Source organism: Camelus bactrianus, chromosome 4 (genome assembly GCF_048773025.1).
Source record: "Camelus bactrianus isolate YW-2024 breed Bactrian camel chromosome 4, ASM4877302v1, whole genome shotgun sequence".
Taxonomy (NCBI): Eukaryota; Metazoa; Chordata; class Mammalia; order Artiodactyla; family Camelidae; genus Camelus; species Camelus bactrianus.
In genome coordinates, this window is record NC_133542.1 from 47,029,571 (window position 1) to 47,046,717 (window position 17,147).

Below are 17,147 nucleotides of genomic sequence, written 5' to 3' on the forward strand. Positions count from 1 at the left end.
GTGGTGCCCACGTGTGACAGTGCAACATGAAAGAATCCAGAATATCAAATTTATTGCAGCATATATCGTAGTCATTATCAAGACTAGTTTCAGGAATTTCTGCTTCCAGCCAAGATTGGAGTAACAAGACCAGATTTACCCTCCATCCTGAAACAATGTGGGAAAAAAAAATATGTGAAGCAGTTTTCAAGACATTGAACACAGACAAGGAAAGATTGAACCTTGATAGATGGCCCTCTGATTGCCTCAGCTGACTGCTTGGAGAGTTTCTTGATTGTGGAGCAAGGAGGGGAAACCCAGGAGAAGCCTCACTGAGGAAACAGAGCTGAGAGCCTGGAGAAGCCAAAGTGGCTAGAGTTTGTAGGTCGGATTACCTGAAAGGAGAGAGCAGCCTAGAGAGAGAACCCAGAGATCTGCAGAGGGGCCCCAGCTAAGTACTGGTCAGTGCGTATGTGTGAGGAAGCCCCCTGAGAGGATTAGAGGGAACTATAGGTGGAGCTCACACAAGGCCAAGGGTAGTTTCTGTTCTCACCAGTCAGTGGAAAACCTCATGCAGTTCATGCAGCACTGACTACAGTACCCAGAAGAGTTTTTGCCTCGGTAAAGGGGGAAAATTGGCGCCCGTATAAGCTCTTCTCTGGTTCTGCCTAAGTGGCTTAAAAAAGCAAGACCTGAAAGAGTAAAGCTGTTTCCAAATAACTTAACCAATTCCAAGAACAAAGCTCAAGAATATGTATAGGAATACAAAAATATGCAGCACCCAATAAGGTAAAATTCCCAATGGAATACTACAAAAAATACAAATTAACCTGTAGTAACAGAAAGCAGATCCCTGGTTGCCTAGGGGTGGGAATGGTTGGGTAGGACAGGAAGTGGAGATTTCAAAGGGGCACAAGGAATCTTGGGGGTGGTGAGTACCTTCATTATCTTGATTGCAATAATGGTTTCACAGATTACACATATGTCAAAACAGAAGTCTAGTTTCACTCATAATCTACTGGAAACATTTTAATGTCTTTTCACTGAATTGGGAATATTCTCGGGGGAAAAATAATGGGCAAGGCCAAGGATCAGTAGTCCACAGGCCATCCTCAGTTCTGTTTTCTGCTTTGCCCATGTGGGGCCAAGAAGAAGACTGGTCACAAGGCAAGTGTCCAACTGTTGGGGCCTGGAGGAGGGCAGTATTTGACTTCTCAGGCCTAAGAAGTAGAAAGTGTATCTGAGAAGCACGCTTGTGAAACTTTCCTGCACCAGCATTGGAGGATCATGGCCCATAGGCTGCTAACTCCTGGCCTAACATTCCAGTGGGTCTTCATAGCATAATAAAATATTTCCAGCATAACAAAGGGGAAGAGCCCTTCAAGGAGAAGGAATCTTGTTGGTAGAGGCATGCAGATATGAAACAGCAAGGTTGCAGCCCATACTCATTTCCTGGGGCACAAACTAGATGGCTTAAAACAATAGAATTTATTCTTTCAGTTTTGGAGGCTAGAAGCCCAACATCAAGATGTCAGCAGAGTTTGCTCCTTTTTTATTTTTTAATTTTTTTAAAAATTGAAGTATAGTTGATTTACAATACTATATTACTTTCTAGTATACAACATGGTGATTCAAAAAATTTATAGATTATACTCCATTTAAAGTTTTTATGAAATTTTGGCTGTATTCCCTGTGCTGTGCAATATATCCTTATAGCTTATTTATTTTATACATAGTAATTTGTACTTCTTAATCACCTACCATTGTTTTCTCCCTCCCCCTTCCCTCTCCCCTCTGGTAATCACTAGTTTTTCTCCGTATATATGAGTCTGCTTCTTTTTGTTATGTTTGCCAGTTGTAATTTTTAGATTTCACATATAAGTCTCATAATCGTACAGTATTTGTCTTTCTCTATCTGACTTATTTCACATAGCATAATGCCCTCCAAGTTCATCCATGTTGCTGCCAATGGCAAAATTCCATTCTATTTTGGCTAAGTAGTATTCCATTGTGTATACACGCCACCTCTTCTTTATCCATTTATCTGTTGATGGATGCTTAGGTTGCTTCCATGTCTTGGCTATTGTGAATAATGCTTCTGTGAACACTGGGGTGCATGTATCTTTTTAAATTAGTATCTTCATTTTCTTCAGATATATACCCAGGAGTAGAACTGTTGAATCATATGGTAAGTTCTATTTTTAGTTTTTTGAGGAACTTCCATACAGTTTTACATAGAGACTGCCCCAATTTACAATCCCACCAACGGTGTACAGGTTTCCCTTTTCTCCACATCCTCGCCAACATTTGTAATTTGTGGTCTTTTTGATGATAGCCATTCTGGCCGGCGTGAGGTGATACCTTGTTGTGGTTTTTTAATTTGCATTTCTCTGATGACTAGTGATGTTGAGCGTCTTTTCATGTGCCTTTTGCCATCTGTACTACGTCTTTGGGAAAATGTCTGTTCAGATCTTCTGCCTCTTTTTAAAATTAGGTTGATTGTTTTTGGACACTGAGTTTTATGAGTTGTTTATATATTTTGGATATTAACCCCTTATTGGTCATATCATTTGTAAGTATTTTCTTCCATTCAGTAGGTTGTCTTTTTGTTTTGTCAATGGTTTCCTTTACTGTTCAAAAGCTTTCAAGTTTAATTAGGTTCCATTTATTTTTGCTTTTGTTTCCTTTGCCTTAGGAGCAAAAATATGTTGCTACAATTTATACCTAAGTTCTCTTCTAGGAATTTTATGGTTTCTGGTCTTACATTTAGGCCTTTAATCTATTTTGAGTTTATTTTTGTATATGGTATGAGAAAATGTTCTAATTTAATTCTTTTACATGTAGCTGTCCAGTTTTCCCAGCACCACTTGCTGAAGAGACTGTCTTTTCTCCATTGTATATTCTTTCCTCCTCCGTCATAGATTCATTGACCATAAGTATGTGGATTTATTTCTAGGCTCTCTGTTCTGTTCCATTGATCTAGGTGTCTGGTTTTGTGCCCATACTGTACTGTTTTGATTACTGTACCTTTGTGATATAGTCTGCAGTCAAGGAGCATGATATCTTCAGCTCTGTTCTTCAAGTTGTTTCCTTCTTGATGCTCTGAGGGTGAATCTGTTCCCTACCTCTCTCCTAGATTCTGGTAGCTGGTGGTAGTCCTTGATGTCCAGACATGTAACTCCAATTTTTGCTCCCATCTTCTCCTCTGTGTTTCCATGTGTCTTTAGAGCCCATCCTAAAGTCAGGATGGTCTCAAGGATCTCTAAGGATCCAAGATCCTTAATTACATCTGCAAAAACCCTTTTTTCCAGATAAATTCACATTCACAGGTACTGGGGATTAAGACTTGTATATATCTTGGGGGCAACACTGTCCAACCCACTAAATACCCCCCAAGAACTGTAAGAGGAATTTCTTGTGCCATGTTGCACTTTGTTTTTATTCCCTGAGCTTTTATAGGGGGATGCAGTATTTCATCTGCTATTTGGCTGTTTGTATCTCCATTCTAATTTACACTTTTCCCAAGATGATTTTATTTATAATTTCTCATCTTGCATACATTCTTATACCTCGATTCCTTTGTGAAATATATTTTGGGCAAATAAACGTATGAGCTGAAAATCACCTGTTAGATTTGGGGCATACAGCTACTTGGAGACCTTTACCAAAGGAGTTCCAGGGTAGCAGTAGGCCAAGAAGCCAGACTGCAGTGCATTGAGGAGGGAATAAGCAGCTGGGAAGAAGAGAAAATGTGTGTCTCTTTGCAAGCCCTTAGCTGTGAAATGTTGACAGGACAGTGGACTCTGGCTGGAGTCAGGTTGCCATTGACAGGAAGGTGCTGAAAGAGAAGGGGATGGAGAACAGAAGAAAACTCAATTGATAGCACTCAAGGAGGAGGGAAGGGATGGATCCAGAGGGATGCTTGAAAGGAGTAGAAGGCAGGTATGCAGACAGATGAGCAAGGTGAGGAAATGATATTCTCAGGGTCTCCCTTACAATGGTAAAGCTTTTTCCAAGAAAAAGGGGAGAGGGTTGAGCAGCGTGAGTACATATAGAAGGACCACCAAAGAGAAGAGGAAAGGGGAGATCTCTGGGGGCCACCAGAATGGTATTGTGGACCCAGGGCAGGTCAGAGACTAGGAGCTTCCTGTCTCCTATTCACTTGAGGGATGGTTCTCTCTGGAAATGCTCTGTGGCTGCCTGAGTAAGGGGAGAAGGTGGGTACATGTGCAAAAGAAGGATTTCCTGTGGAGAAACCAGACCATCACTTCCTTCCCTCGGAGTTACTTGCTGCATATCAAAAAGTTCAGTCCTGTACACACTAGCAAATAGTCCTTAACAGATCTCCACATATGTCCCCCTAAGTATGTACACCAAACATAGCTTAGCCTCTTACACATAACTGACCAGTGTAAACACATTGCTAATCAGATGCAATGACATGTGCCTTTTTGAGTTCTGACAACTTGTGACATCCTCTCTAAGCCTCAGTTTCCTCATTATAAAACTGGAAGCAGTGGGATCATCCTGGGTGAGTTCTTAGCCGCTCTGCTCTGATGATCTGTGGTCTAATGGTCACTGGTAGCCCCAGGCTTAACCAAGTCAGAGTCAGCACTGGCTTCAATCAAGAGCAATCCTGATGACCAGTGTGCAGCACCTTCCTTTGGGCAGCACTCAGCCTAACAGCAACTCGGCAAGTCCCCAGCCTGTCCAGCTCTGCCAGTGGTATTCACGTTAGCAACTCATGGCCCTCACTGTAAGCATCACCTGGCTGTTTTCCCCTGACACAGCCTCTGAGAACCTTCTTACTCTGTATACTCGTCTTCTCTGTCCATCTTTCCAGCTGCTCATGTCAGGCCCAACCCCTTTCCCAGGAAAATCTTCCAACTGATTCCTTGTGGCCCCACAAACCAATCCCTCCTTCGTGCCTGACCAGTCAGTCACTCAGATGTGGCTTGTGCACAGCCTAGAAACTTGATGGAAGTGTGCCATGACAGCTGGTTAAACATCACACTTGTGGTCATTTTTAGGAAAAGTTGAGTATCAATCCCTTGATAATGAACATAATTCCTCCACTTAATACAGTATCAATGGGAAACCCAGTTTCATCATGGGTCATGTCCCTTCACAGTGCCCTATCATTTGAGCATACAATTAGCCTGAAGTGCTTAGAACTGACTGTTCTATAGCAGCCCCAGGGAGACAATCTTTAGCATCCACACAATTAATAGTTCAGTCCCCAAAGTTACAAGTAAGGAAAAGAGGTCACAAAAGAAATCAAGAGGTGCAGTTCCCACAGCAAGGCAGATGGGAACTCATACAGAATCAAGGGTTCACACCTCAATCCATGCCTTGGTGAGATGTCGCCTATACTGGACCTCTACTGCACTAGGGCCATCCAGTCAACTCGATAAACACTGATGAGCATCTCACCTGAGCCAGGTTTTGTGCTGACATCAAAGGCTTCCCAACCCTTGTAGAGCTCTCATTTTCTCTAGTGGGTGAGACAGATGCAAACCCCATTCAGTTCTACAACTAGAGGATAGCTGTTATGTGCCAGGCACTGCCCTGAAGTCAAGACCCAGTGATGAGCCAGATAAATATGATCCATCCCTTCATGGGGCTTGTAGCCCATGGAGAAGATAGTCTCCGTACCAGTGAGTTGAGTGCTAAAAAGAGCGTGGTTCCTGGTATAGAGCAGGGACTCAAATATATGTTGATAGAATAGAGATAAAGGCCATATCCTCTGTCTCCTTTCTCACAGGGTCCAGAATGGGGCCTGACACAGTTAGGCTTCAGTAAATAAATTTAACCCACTGGTCCCCAACACTGTTCTGTGCATGATAGTACCAAAATAGGGACAACTAAAACCTTGGTCCACTGGACTGGGATGTTGCACTTCCAAATGGAAAGGCCCACCGTGGTTCCTTTGGGAAGGCGGCTTAAGGCTGGAGAGGGTGCAGGTGGGACTCACACTGTAGGGCTGGGGGGTTACATGACTTGCTGGTGTTGCTCTGTCAAGCCTCAGGCAGACAAATCAAGACAAAGCTTTCTAAATGATCAATGTGAGGTCTGTCATTCAAATGGAAGATAAGAGCAAAGAAAATACAAGTCTACTAACATAATGCTGGAGCAGAAACAACCGATCTTTCAGAAAACAACCACACAGATACTTCCTTAGAAAAGTTTAGTCCAGGAGGACTAATTTTTTTTCCTAATCAAAATTGCCTTCTTTAGAAAGAAACCACATGGTTTCAGTACTGCTATCTGTTGTAGTCCATCAGACATGTTTCCTTCCCTCAGAGAGCTTCCATTTTAATAGGGGGAGAGAAACGCCCTGAAACGGATGGCAGTGACTCAGGTTAAAAAGAGGCCCAGATGTGAGACTGTGCAGGAAGAAGTCACTCCCAGTGTCAGTGATGGTGGGGACCCAGGAAAACTTCACAGAGGAGGTGACCTTGGAATTGGCCTTTGGAGCAGAGGGAGACTTCAACATGTAGGATAAGAGGAAATACATTTTAGAAGATATCCATGTGTAGGGAACAGCCTGGATATAGGAAATCTAGAGCACACTTAAGTAAGAGGTTCTAGTCCATTTGCCTTGACCACGGATGACATGAAAGGGAGTAGAGGGAGATGAATTGGAGCAAGATCTCTGAAGGCTCCACATTTCAGGCCAAGGAGTGTGGTCCTCTGTGTTTTATTTTCCTCATCTATAAAATGGAGATAATACCCTCTCTCTTGCAAGAACTAAAGTATCTAATATCGATGAATTATATATGTTACTTGCTTTGTGTTTTATAGATAGAAATGCTTCATAGAGTAGCCGACTCCAGGCAGTGGTTGCAGTGGGGTCCATCACGGATTTTGAGGAAGGAAATGGATGGCACCCTTGGAGATGGGTTTAGATTAACACAGCACCACACAAATGAGCCCTTCTGTAATGTTAGTCCTTTTATACATTGCTCTTCTAAGGAATTAAGTGTTCTTTTTCTGCCTTTGCACAGAGAGGTGGTAGGTGGCTGCATCCGTCAGGGTTCTCCAGTGAAACAAAACCAGTAGGATTTGGAGAGAGAGAGAAAAAGATTTATTTAAGCTCGCACAATTGTTGGGGCTAGCAAGTTCAAAATCTGTGGGGCAGGTCAGCAGGCTGGAAACTTACGCAGAATTTCTAATAATTTTGAAGCAGAATTCCTTCTTCTTCAGGAAACCTCAGTCTTTACCCTTAAGGTCGTCAGCTAACTGGATAAGGCCTCCCCACGTTGCGGAGGGTAATCTCTACTGAAAGTTGATTTGTTGTAGGTGTTAAATCATATCTACAGAACACCTTTCCAGCAACATCTAAACTAGTATTTGACCAAACAGTTGGGCACCATCGCCCAGCTAAGTGGACATACAGAATTAACCAGCAGAGTGGTCTTTATCTCAAATAGAGAAACTGAGGCAAAAAGTGGCAAACTGAGGCAGAAACTTGACAAAACCCTAATTTCCTAGAACATGGTACCAAGCCTGCCAGATAATGTCTGGTAATAATTTTTACATTATTTATTGCTGCTCCCTACATAAAACTCTCCACAGACCAGAACCAAGCTGAACATCTATGGGGTCTCTTGTGCCAAATGCTGATGCAGCTGGAGATGCAGAATTTCAATTGGTGCCAAGAAGCCCTTCTTGACCGGAGTTTCCCACAGTGGGATGGACCACCTGGGATGCAGTGGGCTTGTTGTCCCTGGAGGTGAGCAACCAGAGGGGAGTCAAGCATCTCCTGAAAGTGGGACCAGGGACTGGGAGGAAGCCCCCGGGGAGGGTCTGTGAATTCTGATGACCCTACATACTAGAAATGTTGTTCAGAAAAGCCCCTACTTCTTCCTCTGCTCCACACCCCTTTCCCACCCTCAAGTGAGGCATCAGAGGTTGGGGCAGAACACAGAACATCCCTGAAATGGAAACTATCTGTGTGCCTTTCTCACCCTCCCTCCATCAGCCCCCTCCCCCCAGCCAGCTTCGCCTGGTTAATCTTTCTGGGAGGGGAGCCTGTCAAACTCGCCTCTGCCTCTGCCTCTGCCTCCTTTCACACCCCATCTGATCCTTCACACCTACTCCCACTGGAGCCTCGGGGGTCCCAAGGGATCCACCATCATCCTGGACAAGTCATGGGTCACCAGCCACCTCTCTTCTGTGCCTACACCCAATTAATCATCTCTTCCTGCTGATTTGCATGGCAACTCTCTTGCGCTTAGCTGCTCAGGAGAGTTTTCTAGTTTCATCACCTCAGTTCATGTTGGCCTCCTGGGTCACTCTGGATTTCCCTGCCAACCCACCACAGACCTGGCCTCTGTACCCTGCCTGTCTATGCTCCAGGGGGTCCTTGTCGTCTCATGAGCCTTCCGTTACCATCAGCAAGCCAGGCTATGCATGAAGCAGCATCTTGCAAGGGATGGGCGGTCTTGGCTATGGCAGGGTTCTTGAAGTTCTGGTGGATTGACTTCTGGTGGATTGCAAACGCCTAAATTGTCTCGTCTACTCTAGCCCACCCGACTATACCCCCCTTTACAGATGGGAAACTGAAGCTAGAGCAAGGAAAAGGCTTGCCTAGGCTTTGGGACCCCCTACCTTCCACCCGCTCCATCTCCCTCTGCCACATGTTGTCAACAGAAAACAGAAAGCATCTCTGAAAACATCAACGTGTTAGGAGTGAGTGAAAAATGTGTTTCAATATTGTCGCAACGGCCTTGTTCCCTCCAGGCACCTTCTTCTCAGATGGCAGCTGTTTTCGCGACGCTCTGGCCATAGCGTTGAGCTGGGCTGTGGCATGGAGCCAGAGGGTGGGAGGGAGAAGAGCCCTCCCTCCCAGCCAGGAGCGCTTTTAGCACAGTGAACCGAGCCCTCCTAAGCCATACCTCCCACAGAGTCGTCACCAGGAGCCAGGGAACAGATGAACATGAAGATACAGGAACTAGACCAGAGAACCAGAACACTGGGAAGGACGGGGGAAGCAGTGGCAGATCCAGGGAACAAGGGGGCAGACACCTGAAAGACCTCAAGTCCCTGGACCATCAGGGCCAACACAAATCCCAACGCTTGGTGTAAAAGATCGACTCAGGCCTCCCATGACACTGTCAAGATCAGAAAGTCACCGTCGTACAACTTGGAGGACCTTCAGAAATTATCAATTCTAAATCTTCTATAGTATATATGGGGAAACTGAGGCCCAGAGAGAGCTTCATATCCTACACTGAGTTAGGGGCAGAGCCAGGACTGCAGGCCAGGCCCATGTCCCCCAGTGTGGGACTCTCTCCCTGAGCCGGAATGGGTTTGGAGGAGGCTTGGAGAAGGCTCAGAGCAGGGAACGTCAGAGACTGGGTGCTGAGCTTTTTGGAACCCTGGTGTCTGGTGAGGCAGAAACACCAGAGAGGAAAACTGGGGCATCTCTGTGACAACAGACTCCTGAGGGGCTGTGGAGAAACCGGTGTGGTTGTGATGGGGAAAGAAAGGCTGTGAAAGTGAAATTTGCAATTTGTGAGAGAGGGAAACTGAAAATGTGCTCTCCATCCCATGCAAATTATCTGTGGCTTTTTGTCCCACACCTGCAGCAGCTCACAACATGTACAACACCAGGATCAATGGGGCTTGGTTCCCACGGTCTGCACTCAGGAAAATGGGAGCAGAGAAGGCCCCCCTCAGTCTGGGAGGGATGTGCTGGGATGTCCAGGCTCCATGTGTAGGTGTCCACTGGGCTGAGAACTGACCTCCTTTGTACATGGCTGACGACCCTATTAGGGATTACTTCCTAGCAATAGTGCTTAGGGCCCCCCATTCAGCTCCCAACTTCCTGCCCTGCTCATCTCCTGCCACTCCCCCCTTGTTCTGCCCCCAGAACCCCCAACATTTTCACTCCTTTGAGAATTTCCTCATCCTATGTCCCCTGCTGGAAATACCCTCCTTCCTTTTCTCCATCCTTGTCAGCCTGGTCAGAAATTGCATGAGGAAACCCCTTCTGCTCCAGGCACCGTCAGTACCTCTCAGCTGTGCCTTCCAACCTCCTCATCTAGCTCACATCTGCTTTCTATTTTTTTAATTAATTAATTTTTTATTGAAGTTGATTTACAATGTCTTAATTTCTGTGTACAGCATACTGACTCATATATATATATGTATATGTATATATATATATATATATTCTCTTTCATATTCTTTTTCATTGTAGGCCATTACAAGGTATTAAATATGGTTCCCTATATAGTGCTATATAGGTGCTATACAGTAGGACCTTGTTGTTTATCTATTTTTATTTATTTATGCTTGTTCTTCCCCCACTTATTTATTTTTTCCATTTTTTAATTGAAGTACAGTCAATTTACAATGCTCTGTCAATTTTATGATGTACAACATAATGTTTCAGTCATACATATACATACATATATGCCTTTTCATATTCTTTTTCATTATAGGTTACTACAAGATATTGAGTATAGTTCCCTGTGCTATACAGTAGAAACTTGTTTATCTATTTTATATATAGTATATATAGTATCTGCAAATCTCAAACTCCCAATTTATCCCTTCCCACCCCCTTTCCCCCCTGGTAACGATAAGTTTGTCTTCTATGTGAGTCTGTTTCTGTTTTGCATATAAATTCATTTGTGTCTTTTTTTTTTTAGATTCCACATTTAAGTGATACCATATGACATTTTTCTTTCTCTTTTTGGCTTACTTCACTTAGAATGACGATCTTCAAGTCCATCCACATTGCTGCAAATGGCATTATTTTATTCTTTTTTATGGCTGAGTAGTATTCCATTGTATAAATATACCACAGCTTCTTTATCCAATCATCTGTCATTGGACAATTTAGGTTGCTTCCATGTCTTGACTATTGTAAATAGTGCTGCTATGAACACTGGAGTGCATGTATCTTTTTGAATTAGAGCTTCCTCCAGGTATATACCCAGGAGTATAGCCCACATCTATTTTCAATTGTACATTTACACTCTCAGTCTCCTGCAGTAGACTGGGAGCTCCATGAGGGCAAGTACTGTGTCAGATTCACCTTTGTATCCCAAAAGCCAACCACTTTGCTTGGCGCCCATTAGAGGCCAGGGATGGCAAACATTAGTCATGCATGCTGCCACCATCCCAGTCAGAGCCAGGGCAGACATTGCTAATCAATCATAATCACCTTTCCCTTGGAGTCTCAGAAGTCTTCACTCTTCAATATAGGGTTCCAGGTAGGTACTGCCTGGCAATCAAGATTGGCTTTCCTGATAAAACTAATGACTCATAAAATGTGTGACTCAGACCTCAGCTGGGGGCTACTGGCCCCTCAGAGATTTGGCTCCAGTGCCATGGTCTGTGCTTTCTGTGATTGCTGAGAGATGCAAAGCTAACTTCCTCATGCTGCCTCAGCCTCACTCCCAAAACAATCCGGATAGGAAACCCACAGCCTTTCTCAGTCCACACACACATGCACATACTTGCCCACGTACACACTCCCACATGTTCACACTCACTCACAGACACACACTTACGCACATATTCCCATTCATACAAGCACACATCCACACATGCTTATATATATATACACACAACCACACATGCACAGACACACACATGCTCACACATATAGACATATTTGCACACTCACACACGCACACACTTGTCACCCATGTGCACATTCATGCAGTCACAAATACATTACCATGAAACATTTCGTGAGTTTGGGGAACTTCAGTGAAGATTTTAGGACTGCAGGGAGGAGTCACATTACACAATGCATGGCTTCCCCCTGTCCTTGCCATTCCCTCAACCCACTGTCTCTGTCTTCTCCCCACTTCTTCCCTCCGTCCCTCCAGCACTGTCCCACCCCACTGTCAAATTTTTGTCCCTCTGTTTTGCAGAGCCATTCTGCTGCCCACTCTGGAGCTGGGGGCAGCCCATACCTGTGCCTGCAGATCCCAACCGACCACATAGAGCCTTTCCCGGAGTCATTTGAATCACGTTTCTCCATCTCGTTTCAAATATTGTTATGAGTAAATAGATGGCTTTAACAAAGGACATCTGTCCACAGCTCTCCAATTCCCATTCTACATACACAATTCAGTGACAAACACTGTTTTTAAGCCCCTACTCAGTGCCTGGCACTGTGCCCAGCATTGCAGATACAGATAGTACCACCACAAAAAGAGCACCCAGTTTAACAGCAAAAACAAATAATGACAAGTGAAGAGTGTGGTTAATACCATCCCTGGAGGCAGAGGAATGACTTCCCTGCTGTGAATATGAAGGATGACCAAATTCCAGGTGAACAAGATGAAGAGGGTCATCTCACGCAGGAGGGAGAGAGCACAGGGGCCATCCATGCTGGGGGTAGAGCTGAGGGTAGAGGAGCAGAGTGAGCAAGCAGAGGCCAGACTGCCCCCGGGCCTGGGGCAGGGTCCGTGACTCTGTCCTGCTAATGACAGCGCCCTGGGCCACTTGGGAAAGCCATGGTTTGAAGGGGGACGAGTTTCACAGACGTCTTCCCCACAACCAGCTAAGCCATGTGCCCATCCCTCCACCATCAAGGCCTCAGAAAAGTGCTGATTCAGGATCTGACTTACCTCCAGCAAACACACACAGCAGAGGCAACTTACATCCGATTCTGGTCAATGACCATTAATTTCACTTGAACTTGAACTTCATCTAAATGGACTCATCCAATATGGACTCTCTTGTCTCTGGCTGCTTTAGCTCATTGTGTCTGTGTGATTCACCCCTCAGTAGAATCTTGTAAAACTTTGTTTCAAACATTGACAGTTGGGGTGCAAAACTTGGAGGAGCCCAAACTTGACACAACAGTTTCCTAATCACCCCACCACAGAAGCAGGGCTCTCATGAAAATTAGCTTTTATCCTCTTCTTTTAAAAGCTTACACAGAATGTAAGCCTCAAAGGCCACAATGTATATAGCAAGCTCCCCCACCCACACTGAGCAGCGAGATCTCTCTCTAGTCCACGACTTAAGAGACTCTATTAAATCCAGGGTGGATTTTCTATGCCCAGTGGTTTTCCATTTTGTCTTTTAATTTTTACTTTAGGGACTTAATTTTAACAAAAGAGCCGAATTACCACCACGCTTTAAAAATAAACTTGTTCAGGGGAGTTAAAAACAGGCTTTAGGCTATGGAGCTTTAATTAACTTTGAAAGATGAGTTAATTAAACAGCCCCCGTGTCCTGTCTCATGCTTTGCAAAGGCAAAGAAGAGAGACCCAGAGCCTGGAGGCTCTCACTTTGGCAAAAATACTGGAGCCACCTGATGAGCTTTAAAGTTTTCCGTGCCCAGTCTGCACCCCAGACCAATGATGTCAGAATCTGTTGGGTTGGGACCCAGACACCAGGATAGTTTTTTAAGCTCTCAGATTTCAGTATGCATCAGAGGCTGAGAATCTCTAGACTGACTGACAGCTGTTGACAGTGATGGGCTGAGAGACGAGAAGAAAGGGAAATGGGTGAGGCCGAGAGACGGAAAGGTCTTCACACCAAAATACATCTCCGCTTTGGAAGGAACCAAGGAGGCTGCAGTCAAGCCAGGTGACACCAAGGGACATTTCCAACCTCTAAGGAAGAATTCTGTTATGGGATGAACTGTGTGTTCCCCCAAAAATGTTGAAGCCCTAACCCCCAGTACCTCAGAATGTGACTGTATCTGGAGACATGGCCTTTAAAGAAGTAATTAAGTTAAAATGAGGCCATTAGGATGGGCCTCAATCCAATATGACTGATGTTCTTATAAAAAGAGGAAATTAGGACAGAAAAAACACCAGGGGACCCATGCACAGGGGGATGACCCTGTGGCGGGGCAGCAAGAGGCCACCATCTGCAAGCCAAGGACACAGGCCTCAGAGGAATCCAGCCCTGCCAGCACCTTGATCTTGGACTTCCAGCCTCCAGAACTGTGAAAAATAATTTTCTGTTGTTTAAGCACCCAGTCTGTGGCATTTTGTTATGGCAGCCCAAACAGACTAATACATTCCATGTCAGCTCTTTGGCCATATGTGTTAAGAGTCTTACGAGAGTTCCTCCTCTGGCTCAGTATCTCCACTCTACCCTATAAATTAACCAGTAATGGCCTTAAAGAATTATCTGCTAAGATGTCCATAGAATATTCTGTATAGTTGTGGCTATTGGAAATGTTTGACAGTGGGAGAATGGAGAAGTAAACGATAGCAATCGATTCAACTGAGCAAGAGGAAGCCATTCAGTTAATAAGATTTTTAAAGTGGGACCTTCAGCATGACCTCTCATTATATAAAAGTGCACTGATCTTGACCTTGATCAGGAATCTCATCCTGAGATCTCTTCACCCCCTCCCAGGATGCTGGCCATGTGTCTACTTTCTTTGACATCCAACATCTAGGTTACCTACAGGTAACCCCCTGTCCCCAACACATACAGACCCACACAGAGCCTTCTAACTTTCCAGTTTGTACCTCTACCTACCCACCTCTATCCCAAACCCATACCCAGATGTATAAATCTGAAGACATGTGTTGAGCTGAACTGCACTTTACATATGTAAGTTATACGTCAATTTTAAAAGTATTTTGAAATGAAGAAGAAAAAAGCTGGAAGGTAATATGATATGGACACAGGTGATTGACAGAGGGTCTGTGGAGCCGGGAGAGGCTAGGGCTGGAGGCTCAGCTTGACTTGGGTCAGGGAAGGCTTCCCCTGAGAGGTGGCTCTTGTGCTAAGGCTCAAAGGCTCCGAGAATGAATGGGGGAGATAGAGTGTTTCATTCTTGTTCATAGGTTCAGAGGCAGGCCATTGGGGGATGCATTCAGGTGGAGAAAGTGGAGAGCACTGGCCTGGACAGGGGAGTGGAGCGTTCTGGGAGAGGATGAGGGACCTGACAGGGCCTGCAGATGGGGTTGTCTGCTGTGCTGATTCCAAGAAGGATCCTGGCATGTCAGGTCAAGTGATCTGTGTTATCAGTGATCTCAGAGAGGGGCCAGGCTGCCATGCCAGCTGTGAGGTGCAGGGGGGAACTCAGGCGAGGGGTAGAGGTGGAGTCAAGGGTCCAGATGTTGTGGCTGAGGTCCTGAGTCTCTGTACTTCGGGGTAGAGATGGGTGGACCAGGCACAGACTGAAGGGCTAGGCTCTGTGGGTCTGTGTGTGTGTGGAGGGGAAGCAGAAACTGATAGGGAACTTAAATTTTGGGAACCAAAGAAGATAGTCAAAGTGGGATGGGGTGAGAAGATCTCAGGACAAGGTTTTGGGTTGTGACCTTGAACCCAGGCTAGCTCAGGGGTTCTTGGTTCATCTATTTTCTCCTTTCTCCTTGTTTGTTTTTATAAGATCGGATTTGAAAGGATTCTTGGAGACTCCCCCTCCTCATTTTATTTTATTTTATTTTGTAATGACCTTTTATTTTTTCCCCCTACCCTTGCCCCAATTTACAAAGAGCAACTCTGAGGCCCAGAGAAGGATAGAGAGTTGAGAAGGACAGGGAATGTGGGTCGGTTAAGTGATGTAAACCAAGCACATAAAGGGCCTAGCAGTTGTCCTGCGCTTGGCCAGGGGCCAGCAGGCCCACTCAGGCTCACTTCAGAGCAGCCTGGACCAGGAGGATCTCAGAAGAGACCCTGCCCCCGTCTTCCAGAGAGACCCTGAGCCAGTCATTTCAGGACTGTGACCCAACTCTGATGCAGAAATGGGCCTGGTATATTCACACAGATCAGCAGCAGTTCCTTCTATATTTCTGTGGGGTATTTTGCTTGGTTGTTTTTTTTTTTCAATTATCCAGATTACTAGGTGAATTCCCATGATTAAAGGGTCCCCATTTTGTGAGACCAGCTGTCAAGAGGAAGTGAGCACACGCTGGGCTTGCCCACCGGCCAGTGTTTAGTTGGCAGACGATGGTGGGGCCCCCCAAATGCCACTTTCCACCTTCTCATGAATTAATTTCTCCTCACTGTGTAAACAACAGGGCTTTATAAATGCAACTCTCTCCTTAATGTTTAAGTACATTAGCTCTCATAATGAGCCGAGACCCCAGTAACTACTCTGCAGTGTAAACCAGCCCTCTTCTCCCAACAAAGCCATCCCTTGGTTTCTGATGCTGGAGGGATTGGAGAGGCAAGTTTGGGACTGCTGGGTCGGGGGTCTTTGGAAGGAGGACAGATAAAAGAGATGTGCTGTGAATGAAGACATGTGTCTGTGTGTCTGCATGCAATTGTTTGGTGAGGTGTCTACACGATGAGGGATGCACCACAGAGGGGGAACCTCATCGTCCACCTCTAGGCCTTTACCTCTGCTGCTCCTTCCCCCGGCATCCTTTCCTCTCACCTCTCTTCCAGCAAAATCCTACCATGTTCAGCAGCCAGCTCAGTGAAGCCTGGCTGGACAAGTGGACAGCAAAGAGCTCAGACTCCAGGACAGGGCAGACGCCTCAGTGACGATCCCACATTCAGGGCCACCATCAGGGCCACCTTGTTCTGGCACCAGTCACTTGTCCTCTGTGGTCCCCCAACACTTTGCACATTTCTGTGCCTTATTTCAGAACAATAAGCACTTAAGTTACAGAATTAAATCCTTTCTAAGTTCCATTCTTTGTAAAAATGAAAACAAAACTTTATAAATATATGTGTAAGTAGATATTTGGGAATATGTGCATATGTATAAAGAAATATGTCTCTGTATATTCATGGAAAGAAATCTGAAGGACACCTACTAAATTGTTCCTCTTGCTTATCTCTAGGAAGTGGGTTTGGTTTCATATGAAGTATTGTTTGAACTTATTACAAGCATGTATTAGATTTTTAAGCTTTTAACTAATGTTTCTGAAGAAGAGATGGTTTCCTGAATTTGATCTGTCTTCTCCCTTTGCTGGACTTGCCTCTGCTCCCCGTGCCAGCCCAGGTCAGGGCAGAGTGCAAAGTGGGCAAATGTTTGTGAAGTGAATCATGGAGCATGCAAGGGTGAGCCCTAGCTAGCCCTCCACGGGGCAGGGACATGATGCTGTTGCATCACAGTGCTGGAAGGGTATTCGTGAGTCCTCAGGAAATGTCTGTTGAATGAATGAACGATGAATGGGTGAACAAATGAATGAATGAGAATCTAATCTAAGTGATCATAGAATCTGAATTTGTGTGCCTGAATTAATAGTTTTTTTAATGTATTAATATTG

General features: G+C 45.0%; 1 long non-coding RNA gene across 1 annotated transcript in view; it reads left to right on the forward strand.

The window, feature by feature from the left end:
- Positions 1–6,531: 6,531 nt before the first annotated feature.
- Positions 6,532–17,147, forward strand: part of LOC141577466 (uncharacterized) — a 36,749-nt gene continuing 26,133 nt past the window's right edge. Inside the window, exon 1 of the long non-coding RNA XR_012506423.1 lies at positions 6,532–7,714. This is a non-coding gene — a long non-coding RNA (uncharacterized LOC141577466). The remainder of the gene's footprint in view (positions 7,715–17,147) is intronic.